The sequence below is a fragment of the Sorex araneus genome, chromosome 5 (assembly GCF_027595985.1).
Source record: "Sorex araneus isolate mSorAra2 chromosome 5, mSorAra2.pri, whole genome shotgun sequence".
NCBI lineage: Eukaryota > Metazoa > Chordata > Mammalia > Eulipotyphla > Soricidae > Sorex > Sorex araneus.
Window position 1 is genome coordinate 122413050 of NC_073306.1, and position 12577 is coordinate 122425626.

Sequence of the window (12577 nt, forward strand, 5' to 3'; positions counted from 1 at the left end):
AAAGATTTAACCTGAGTCTGTGCTAAACAGAGGATGAAGTTGGCTGAAAAGTAGTCCCTGGTACCTCCCAAAGAGTCCTGGCAGTGAAGAAGAGAGCAGAGTCCCAGATACCCCTAAAAGGGCCTTAATGGCACATGTGGAAAAGGGAAGCTATTGTCAACGCCATACTTTCATCCACACTGAATCATGCTGCATGTTTTCATGGTCTTTGAGGCAGAAATACTCCCACACAGGTATGATAGGTGAGGTGTATGGTCACCCAAGAGTTCCTGGGAAAAAGGGTCAGAGGTATAGTACAGAAGATGAGGCAGCTGCCATGCATGGGTCTGGCTCAGGTTATGATCCAGGTATCACATTTGGCCCCTTGAGCCCTGCCAGGAGTGATCCCTGAGCACAGAGCCAGGAGGAAGCCCTGAGTACCACTGGATACTCAAGAAAATAAAAACAGAAAAATAATTCCTGGCAGCAGGGGTGGTGGTGGTGGGGTGGCGGTTTGTCTCTGTAGGCTGGGGCAGGAGAAGGAGGAGCCTGCTCCTCACCCGGGAAGTGGTTTGAGAGCACTGTGACTGATTGACCTGTAGCCAATCAGAAGGTGGAGACTTTGTCTCTCTTCTTAAACATGAGATGGCCTTAGTAACTTGCTCCTAATGAAGGTGTTTTGGGGGTGATGATGTCATGTGACTTCTGAGGCTGGCAGCTTCCACCTTGTCCTCTCTCTTGGAAGATTCTCCCTTCCCCTTGGGATCCTTGAATCTCCAATCTGACAACCCCAAAGCTGACATCTAGGAGAGCCATGCGAACATTTCGCACAGAGAAAAAGATGTGCAGAAAACCACGTGGAGCCAGATACTAGTCACCCGTGTCTTCTGTTGAAGATGGATGTTAAAAAAAATAAGTCTTCAGGGACTGGAGCGATAGCACAGCAGGTAGTGTGCTTGCCTTGCATGCAGCTGACTCAGATTGGATCCGAGGCATCCCATATGGTCCCTCACCCACCGCCAGGAGTGATTCCAGAGTGCAGAGCCAGGAGTAACCCCTGACAACTTCCAGAAAAACAAAAGAATAAATTTTCGTAAATTCTAACTCAAGAGAGTGGGCAAGTGCCAGTGAGAGTTTCAGTTGATTCCGTAGAGGGCTGTGTCAATTTGCTGATCTGTAAGAGGGGGGGCTAAAAGAAAATATCTCTTAAAAATTTGCATTCTTTGCTCATTCTGAAATTTTAGCATTAATTTTGATTTTGACAAGTGTTGATTAAAACAGTATTATCTATCTTAATTACTCAGCTTTTGGACAGCCCCTTAAAATTTGTACCAAGGATGAGCACTTCACTTGCCTTACCTGAATTATGGTCTCTGGAAGCTCCAAAGTCAGAATTTCCTCTGTGGTCCTGATGGGGCTCCAAAGAAAAAGACAAGATAATAACATTTTGCTGATTTGTTCTGCAGCATCACTAACCAATACAGCTGAGCCTCGAGTGGTGTTTCTATTCTCCATCATCATTTGTTCTTTTCTTTTTTGATTTATTCATTTACACAATTTGACTGCAGCAATATCCCAATTTTCAAATAAAAAGAAAGAGGGAGAGGGCAGAGTTCAATGAGCTGATGAAATTAGAAAAAAATGATAGAAAAGGATTCAGTATAAAAGCACCCCTTGTTTATCTCCCCTTTTGCTTAGATGCTAAAATTAAAGGTGAGTGTGCCTGGATCTCAATACTAATTCTATGACCATTTAGCTGGGTGTTATTAGAGAAATCACCCAATGTTGCGAGCCTTCACCTTATCGTCTGTATGATGGGCATGGTGACAGAACTTCTTTTGTAAGAGATGCCACATGAAGACTATTTGCATGCAAGAAGTATTCAGTAAGCATTTGTTCTTGTTAATTTTGCTTTTACTACTATTGTTAGAATTTAAAGAGAGAATATGAGAGTGTTCTGCTGTGGTTATGGCAGGGTGAGAACCTCCTTCTATTCCTTTATGTTAAACCATAGAAGAACACAACCCATTGGCTATATATTCATTTTCAAGTGGCATGCCATTGCTCTATTTGAAAACCAGATCAGGAATAATAGCAATCAAAAGTATTAAACATAAAGCTGTCAAGTAAATGAGTCAAAGACAGACAAACCATGTTTTGGTGAAGTTGGAATCTCTGTTTCCTGGGCCATGTACTCTTGGAAGTCTGAACTGAGAGGTAAGAAGTCCAGCTACTAGAAGTTTCAATCAGCCCTACTCATCTTGCTTGGACTGAGAATCAGTGAATTAAGAGAGGTATGTTTTAAAACTGCAGCACAACTAGTCAGGGAACTGGTTTGTTACTTTCCCACTGCCTGGGGTTTGACTCAATTGGAAATATGTAGAGTGTATGCATGTGAGCCAGTGAAACTTGCACAAGAAGTAATGATTTCTAAGTTTGTTAGCCACGGTTATATTGAATTTGGCTGTTGCTTGGTATGTGTGTGCGCGCGCGCGTGTGTGTGTGTGCACGTGTGTGTGTGTGTGTGTGTGTGTGATATGATTTGTATGTGAGAATGGACATGTGCCTCTGTGCATGTAGATATGATGATAAGCTCCAAGAAGGTAGGTGTTATGTACCAATCTCTGGTATGGTGATTGGTATACTCACTATTGGTTGAATGAGTGAATGAACATGTACGAATGTCTTACATGTGCTCACAAGTGAGTGCAGACTTGGATTGTCTTTCTGAAAACTGGTTGTGTGCTGAATTGTCTTTAAGTCTAGAACTTGACTGTGCAGGGACAATAAAATTTTCTTGCAGCCCCTTGCTCCCAGGTCTGCTCCCGTCCTCTTTCTTGGGACTCCCCACCTGCTGAGCCATCCTTCCCTCTAGCCTGGAGCCGGTCCTCCGTTTGGACCTTTGCTTCTGTGTGTCTTCCGGAGGAGGACACAGATGGCAGGAGCAGGGAATCGGAAGCACTTGGCAATGAAGCAGCCATTCACTCTGCAATCCCTTCGGTATTCATCGCAACAATGCCTGCTCTGATGGGCTGCTCGCGCTGAATGCAGCTTTCAATGTGCAATCCGGCAGGAATTACGGTGCTGTGTGGTCCTCATCACGTCCACTTATTGTCAAGTGTTGCTGAGAATTCTCCCACTCGGGATGAGGGAACCACTTGTTTTAGCAACTGATTTCCGAAACCTCCTCTGGGTTGGGGTTTCTGCGAAGCTCCCGGTGATGTGTTATTGTTCCTGGTTTGTGTTTTGGACACTAATGTGCTCTGCTGAAGTATGTAAATTGCCATAATGCAAGGAAATGAGATACAAAAATAACTCCAGGGCCGGAGAAGCTGTGTGATCGGCACAGCCTCTCCTGGTTGTGCCTCGGGATGGGGAAGTATCTCTGCCAGGCAGTTCTGCAGAGGAGACCCGAGATGCCCTGAATGAGGGTCTTTCTGGAAAGGGCTGGAACATGCTGACAGCTGCTTCTCTCCCACAGCTGCCCAACTGGACTGCCAGACAAGGGCCGGGTGAGCCCCTTCCTCAGGAACACAGGGAGGAATAGTGACCTTCTCTTCTCGCTGCCAAATAGCACCAGGGTCAACAGAAGCAGAGATTGTTCAAGTTGCTGCCCAGACTCAGGGTCCAGATTTGCTGAAGGTTGGCTCATGTCAATTTCCTGTTACTCCCATGTCGATTTCCCCACTTCTCTAAGCAGGGCTGCTGAGAGGGGGTCAGGTGACTCCAGGGTTATGAAATCCCCCAGCTGATTTTATAACCCGAGATGTACTCCTGAGACGTATAGGAAGGGGGTAGGGGACTTCTCTAAATTAAATGGTGTCTTCAGGAGAAGTTGGTCTTCTCCATTCATTGGCACCCATAGGCAGGGCCCCACGGGCATCTGTGTTGTGATGACCTTGTATCTGATAATCCAACTCTTTCTTTGGAATCTGGACTGGGGACGGTGATGGTCTCCATGCATCTACTCTCTGAATTGACTAACTGGCTCTCCTTTAGCTTTTCAGATTTATCATGTGTGGTGACCATTTTATGGCATTAAACTCTGATATTTTACTCTAATCTGAAGGGATATTTTATCTTCTGTGTTTATAAAAGCATTAGTAACAATAGATAAAACACAGAATCAACCTAAATACCCATCTACAGATGAATAGCTAAAGAAGCAGTGATGTATACTCAATGGAATATTAATGTCATTAAAAAGATACAATGGTGCTAAAGCATATGGGTAGTGAAGGATTATGCTACATGAATTAAGTAAAGATGTGAAAGAAAATGACTAGATTACTTCACTCATGTGTGGAATATTAATTCCTTAGATCAAAACAAACTGGCCAGAAACAACAAAACTAACTTTTAGACTTGGTAAAAACTATGGTAAGTGGGTCAAGGAAACAGCTCAAAGGGCAGGAGTACATGCTTACCGTGGAGGAAAACTGGCTCTGTTCCTTGGCAACACAAGATTCCCCCTAGCACTGCCAGGAGATTGACCCCTGAGTACTGACTGAGCGTGTCCCTTAACCTCAAACCATAAACTCCCTGTTATGGTTTTGGAGAGAAATGGGGATAGAGTGGGAGGAGTGATCAAAGGGGTCTTTCTTATGACATTCAAACTTTGGTGGTGGGAGTGATGACAACTGCACACATGTAGAGGTGTGAAACTAAACCTCAGAAGCTCTGTCACCGTGTCAATCAATGATCTGTCACTGTCACTGTCACTGTCGTCCCATTGTTCATCAGTTTGCTCTAGCGGGCACCAGTCTCGTCTCCATTGTGAGACTTGTTGTTACTGTATTTGGCATATCGAATACGCCATGGGAGCTTGCCATGCTCTGCCATGCGAGCAGGATACTCTCGGTAGCTTGCTGGGCTCTCCAAGAGGGACGGAAGAATCGAACCTGGGTCAGACCTGTGCAAGGCAAATGCCCTACCTGCTGTGCTATCACATCCAACCAATGATCAGTTAAAGAAAACCAACAAGTTCTGTTTGAAATGCTCATTGGTTTCTGTTTCTTGTTTTAATACACAGAAACACTCATCAGACACCTTGGACTAGCAGACCTTCCTCCATTCCCTGTTTAAGAAATGGCTAAAAATGGGTCAGTGATGCCTTTCGCTACCCACAGGTCATTTCCCTATGAAGATGGAACTAAGGAGAAAGTTGATAATCAAAATTATACTGGAAATCTCTAATATTAACTGTAGTCCTGAGTTGGTCACTACACTGTTCTTACTGTTTTCATTGATATGGAAACCCTTTGTGCTGAAAGTTCCTGAGTCCATTATATATGAGAAAGCAGTCCCAGGAGAGAGGCTGGGATGCCAAATGGTGGGGTCAGGGTTAGAACTGACCTGTTCCAGAGAGCAAGTTAGGACATTTGGCTCCTCTTCCTGCTTGAGTAGTAAGAATACCAGATCCTGCAGGATTTGGGACACAGGCTTTGGAACTGTTGTCCTAGAGAGGGGATTCATCTTGTGTATATAATAATACATTTTCTTTTTTTTCTGTTTTAAGATAAATCTACAGTAGAATCTATTTTGGTAACAGAAGGTCTTGAAATTTCTGTTTGAGAGGGGCCTTTGAGAGGATCTCTTCTAGTGTTTTTCCCAGTCCCTGTCTGTCCTTTAAGGTGTCCCAAGTCTTAATCTAGACTCTCTTTGAACTGGGGCATCCTCCCTGCCCAACTGAAGGTTCTTGTTGGATAGTTTGGACATCCACCACAAACCATTTCCCTACTCCCACACAGCAGGAATTTGACCTTTAGAAGTAATCCATTACGTCTCCTGTCTGACTCACATTTTACAGCAAAAAAATGTTACAACTTCTTGGAAGATTTGTCCACCTTTAAGAATCCTTTCTTCTGGAGGCTTGGTGCTGAGACTTAAACTTGCAGAGTTGGGGTGTCCCAGATAATTGCATAGATAAGAATAGAAATCCCGCCTTTGGAATTTTATGCTTTTCATACTAACATTAATATTGTGAGGCTTCCTTACAGGGACCAGCTCAGTATAGATTAGGGTGACATTACAAAAGGTTCAAGCACCACTGAGTCATATATTTTTAATTACAAAAAAATAGTGACAATTGCTATCAGGTATAGAATCTCCAGTTACCTGGGCAGGAGGGGTGAGTTAGGGCGGCGCTGAAGATGACTGGCAGTGGCGGCAAAGTGAGGATAGGGGTCTTGAAGAGCCCGAGCCAGCAGGGTGCCGACTTGGGGGCTGTTTCTCCCAGGGCCTCAGGGTGCAAGAGAGCTATAGAATCCCCAGCCTGAGTTTCTGTAGATGATTTTGATATCCTGTGAAGCACTTGGCGACACCCCCATCAAATGTCACCTTCTTTACTTCTATGTGTTGTTCGTTCCTATAACCTCCTTCGTTTATTTAATCTTGGCTTCAAATCATGAGAACATATAGAAAAAAAATCTGGGTAAACCAAACCCAATCACAGGACCTAGGATTCCCCATAGGCATTTGTATTTGTCTACTGGACAAATTAAAGCTGACACTTGGCTATTAAGCTGTTTATGGTTTGACACCATAAGCCATTTCTCCTGTTAAGATCAGTACCTTTCTCAAAAGACTGTATTTATTCAAATGTATAAGAATACTTGTAGACAGGTTGTCAAGAGACCCTTTTTAACCCAGACCCTATGTCTCAGCATTCATCTAGTCTACGTGTTTTCCTTTTCAGTTGAGTTTAACTAATTCCATGCTTTTAGTTTAGACACTGAAATTTAATCTTCTAAACCCCAAGTTTACCAGGACCATCTTTGAATTCTTCTAGAGTATGTCAATGTGGTACCCCTCAGTCATTCCTAACATGCATGTCCTTCCTACACATATGATTCTTAGCTCACAGAAAGGCAACACCCCACACCAAAGTGCTATCTGCTCTTTTATGCTATCTGCATAAATCTGTGAATGCCTTCTTCAGTTCCCTGCTTCTCTCTCATTTCTAGATACTATCACCTGGGGTTGGGAAACTCTCCTCATTTACTCATGTCATACCTATGTCCTCCTTTCAGCTTTCTTTTTTCAACCTTCTCTGCTATAAACTACAGAGCAATCACTCTAAAACACCTATCTGACCTGGTCTCTTCTTGGCTTCCAGCCCTTCAATTACTATCTAGTACTACATGGATAATAGATATACTCCTCAACTAACAAATTTAAAAATATTATGACTTGGTCTCTTATATTTACATGTCTACCCATGTCCACATTGAATTATTACAGCTCTTAAACACAGTGGGAAACTCTTACCATAAGACCTTGGCACGTACTATTGTTCTAATTTTGTTATTATCAATAATTACTTTGTCTCTGAGGACACAACTCAGATTTAACCTACTACAGGAGGTTTTATGACCTCCTAAGCATAGGTAAAAGGTTCTCTCAAGACTTCTGCCCAGTTAGGATAGAAATGGCATCAGAAGGAGCAAGTCATTCTTTGGACCAAAGCAGTGGATTAGAGCAGTTCTTTAAAACCCAAGAGGATTATGGGAAGCTTTGGGGAAGTTTATGGTGTCTGTAATGAGATTGGTTCTATTAGTGCAGTGCATTAATGACTACATTAATGTTGGGGAGGATGTTCAAAAGGTGTAGTCCATAACAAATAGAAATTCCTATTGTTAAACTACTGACAAGTACATGGAGGTCAGAGAATAGTATAAGCAACCCTTTGCTTTTATAGCTGTGTCTCTGATAAACCTCACCTCTCTGGCCCCCGGTAAATACAAATAAGTCTTTTTCTTTTGCTTTCTCTCTGTTTTGCTCTCCTCTTCTAAGATCCCCTTCATTTCTTGCCTCATTTCACTCATCTCCAGACACCAAGTCTCATTCATTTTATTTCAGTGATAAGGGGCTTGGGAGAAGGGCTGGGATGTAGACTGGAGTCTTTCAGCCTTATTGGTATGAATTGAATGGCTCCATCAGGCCCAGCTTAAGACTATGGTGCTTACAAGACTCATAAACCTTTATTTTTTTTTGAAACTTATATTGACTCTGGCTATTATGCCAGTTTATCCTATCTTTTTTCTAGTAATCTTTTATATTTTCTTACCTTGATAAGGGTCAGAGATTATAAGAGAATAAGTAGGAAGAGGAATGGAGTCTGCAGACATCCCACTTTGTCATTCGAAGAAGAAAATGCAACAACTGGAATAAAGCCCAAGCAATTTCTGTACATGAGCAGATCCTTGTGTATGAATCTGCATGTGTATATGTATGGGCATGTATATATGTATGAGCATATATGTATATACACACATATGTGTATGTATATGCATGAGTATGGGCATGTACATGTAAATGCACATGTATATGTATATTTATGTAAATGCATATATGTAGACATATGCATAAATGTTGTATATGTATGCATATAAAACCTTGCCATTGACATTTCTATTTCTGCTTTCCTTGTGATTAAAACTATTGCTCAGATATGTGGAGTAAACCACATAAAAACATATAATGGAAACTCATTAGCTACAGGGCTGCTGCCCCCTGATTAACTTAGATAATTGATTTCTTCAATATAGGATACCAAAAAAATCAAAGGAAGAAAGACAAACACAGAACAATCTAACTTATATGGAATATAGAATACTGGATGAGGAAATGTATTGTAGTATAGGTGATGCTTAGATCACCCTTGACCCGAGTGCTTAGAGATTAGATGGACAGAGAAGGATAGAAATCAAGTGGCGGGGGGTGGGGTGGGGAGGAAGAGAATGAGAAGTAATGGGTGAATAGGCTTCTGGGCTTCAGTTATACTAGTGATATGAGTGAGTGGTATGGCCAGATAGCCAAAACACAGATTCAACAAAGCTGATAACCTGCAATCTAAGCAGCAACCACTGAAACTTTGTAATGTGTCTGTCAAGTTGACAGGAGGGGATGAAGTGAGGATTGAGGTGTGGAGGGAATCTAGGGACACTGGTGGAGGAAAGTTGACACTGGTGTTGAATTGTTGGATGTCTAAAATTCAAGTATCAGTGACTTTGTAAATCATGGCTCTTTAATAACATTTTTTTAAAAAAAACTCCAAAAAAACAAAAAAATGCAACACTGACCATATGGCATCAAAAGTTTTGCACTGAGTGCTGAGGAAACCTCATGGTGTTACAGTGTTGTCTTAAGTCTTAAGTACCACTGATGAGTGCTCAATCCCATCCTCACACATCCCCTTTGCAGATGTTAATGCCATGGTCTCCCTGTATCGGTGACCTCTCCACTGAAGCATGTCCCATCCCTTTCAGACCCATCTGCCTGAATTTCCTCCTGAACTGCTCCATTCTACACGGGACAGAAAATCACAGAGTCACTTCAGCACAAGGAGTTCCTGTGAGCATCTCCCTGATTGCTTATTACTATAGTAAACCTCAGCCTCCCTACTGTTAAATGAACAAAGTTCGGGCCCTTTAATTGGAAATCTAAAGGACAGTACCTGCCACTGCCTTTATGGGATTTATGCGTGTGTGTCTTGATGAATTGGATGGAATGCTAAGGCTCACGACAGGACTGAGCACCTTCTGATTTACAGCCCATCACTTAGATGTCACTAAAGTCAATTAGCATGTGCAAAAGGTCATACCCTACCCAAACCCTGCTCGCTGGTTCTCTGGCATCTGGCCTTCTAGTCTAATTCAAGGACCAGATCACAGCCCCCAGGCACTTGTGGCCAGAGGAACTGAACAGCATCAGGGCTAAAAGAAACACTGGCCCTCTACCTGATTAAATATAATTGGGGTGCTTGCTTCGGTAGCACATACAGAGAAGATTAGCATGGCCCCTGCGCAAAGATGACATGTAAATTCATGAAGTGTTCCATATTTGTTGGGAATAAACCTTGAGGGTGCAAAAAAGCACAGTAGAAATGACATCTGTACCTATGTGATCATTGCAGCACTCTTCACAATAGCCAAAATCTGGAAACAACCCAAGTGCCTCAGAGTAGACGACTGGTTAAAGAAACTTTGGTACATCTACACAATGGAATACTATGCAGTTATTAGGAGAGATTAAGTCATGAAATTTGCTTATAAGTGGATAGACATGGAGAGTATCATGCTATGTGAATGAGTCAGAAAGAGAGGGACAGATGTAGAAGGATTGCACTCATTTATGGAGTATAAAATAACATAACATGAGACTGACACCCAAGGACAGTAGATATAAGGGTCAGAAAGATTGCTCCATAGTTGGAAGCCTGCCTCATGAGCGTGTGGGGAGAGGACAGCTGGAATAGAGAAGGGATCACCAAGAAAACGATGGTTGGAGGAATTGGTCCGGATGGGAGATATGTGCTGAAAGTAGATAAAGGACCAAACATGATAACCTCAGTATCTGCATTGAAAACCACAATGCCCAAAAGTAGAGAGAGAGTATGGGGAATATTGTCTGCCATGGAGGCAATGGGAGGGTGGGAAAAGTGGGTGTATACTGGGGATATTGGTGGTGGGGAATGTGTACTGGTGGAGGTTTGGGTGTTTGATCATTGTGTGATTGTAACTCAAACATTAAAGCTTGTAACTATATCTCATGGTGAACCAATAAAATAAAAAAACCAATAATTGGGATACTGAAAATCTGAGATATGGACGACAATGCCCCCTGTTAGCCCTATCACCTTGGAAAAAGCATCTAAGATTTTATGGCTTGGGTTTCTTCGTCTGTAAAATGGGAATGGCAATATTACTGCCCTTATTTTTAAAATTAATTTATTTTTAAATTAGTGAATCACCGTGAGGGTACAGTTACAGATTTATACATTTTCGTGCTCATGTTTCCCTCATACAATGTTCGAGAACCCATCCCTTCACCAGTGTCTATTCACCATCAATAAACGCAGCATCCCTCCCACCCCCAATCCCATCTCCCCTCACCCCACCCTGCCTCTGTGGCAGGGTATTCCCTTTTGTTCTCTCTTTCCAATTGGGTATTGTGGTTTGCAATATGGGTATTGAGTGGCCATTGTGTTCAGTCTCTAGTCTACTTTCAGCACACATCACCCTCCAACCCCATGGTGATGCGTGCTGAAAGTAGACTAGAGACTGAACACAATGGCCACTCAATACCCGTATTGCAAACCACAATACCCAATTTGAGAGAGAGAACAAAAGGGAATACCCTGCCACAGAGGCATGGTGTTAGGTAGAGTGCTAAGCCCATTCTTTTGCATGTGGTTGTCCAGTTGTGCCAGCACCATTTGTTAAAGAGGCTTTCCTTGCTCCACTTCACATTTCTTGCCCCTTTATCAAAGATTAGATGATCATACATTTGGGGTTGTGTGTAGGGATATTTCACCCTGTTACATTGGTCTGCGGCTCTGCCTTTGTTCCAGTACCATGCTGTTTTAATTGTTACCGCTTTGTAGTAAAGTTTAAAGTTGGGAAGGTGATGCCTCCTGTAAAAAACTAAGACACGCCGAGGGGCGTGTGCACTCAGGGGCTCTTCAGGCGGCTCTGTCTCACCGCCCGCGTTTGGTGCTCTGGAACTGCTGTGTATGGGCTGGATCGGGACGGCGTTGGTCAAGGGCGGGCGACGGAAGGACGAGGACCAAGCTGGTTGCTGATTAGTTACCGTTTATTCAATCTTCCATCTTTCTCATCTCCAACACTCCCAGCTCCATCCTCTCTCTGGATCTACTGCAGCCTCTCTCTCATCTCTCTCCTCCCTTTTTCCTCTCTTGCCCTTGCCCCTAAGGTAGCAAAATCAGCATAAGAAAGCCCTTGCTAAGGGCTGTCAGGTTCAAAGGCAATACTACCTAAGGGCATTCCAAAGCCCTTCCTGACTCTTAAGGTGTTTTTCTCCTTTCCTTAGTCCAAACACTTACTGACATATTAATACTAGTTATTTTTGTATGGACACATTAAGAGATACATTGAGGCTTGCAAGGCAGCTCTCCTGGCAACATCTTGCCACAGACTCAGACTACAGCACTCAGGCCAGATTAATCATTCCTAACCCTAGCAGGGTCCAAATCTAGTTATCACTGTTTGGATCATGACAACATTTATCTATGATCAAGCTCTTAACTTATAGTTAAGCATTAGGCACTTTGGCCAGGCCCATCTTGATGCCAGGGTAGCACACAACTCACCGCTTGCCCTGGGTCCGTCTCGTCCCTTGTCGGGACCCTGCTTTTGGGGGTGCTAGGAAGTAAGGGCAGCTGAGGCTTAGGTCGAGAGAACAGATGCCCAAGAGGAAAATATCATATATAGTCAAATGACTCCCAGGTTACAAAAGCATAGCATTTGCTAAGTCTTCCTTTTGTATCCATACAAAAAGGACATGGCTCTGAATAAACTATGCAAAGGATTCAAGGAGAAGAGAAAAACAATATTTACAAGTCAACAGAACACTAAGAAAGAAGCTACAAATAAACAAAGAGGAATGGGAGCACTGTGACGGGAGTAACCCAATAAACCTAAACTACCTGAGGCTATGTTATCCTACAGCCTCCCATCGTCTTTTTCCCAAGAATTGTTTTAGTTATCCGTGGGTGTTTGTTGTTCCATATGAATTTTAGGATTGCTTGATCCATTTCTTTGAAGAATGTCATGGGTATCCTTATAGGGATCGCGTT

The 12577-nt window shown here is 42.8% G+C and overlaps 1 pseudogene; it reads left to right on the forward strand.

Moving 5' to 3' along the window:
• Positions 1–9738: 9738 nt before the first annotated feature.
• Positions 9739–9826, forward strand: LOC129405283 (U6 spliceosomal RNA; annotated as a pseudogene).
• Positions 9827–12577: the final 2751 nt, after the last annotated feature.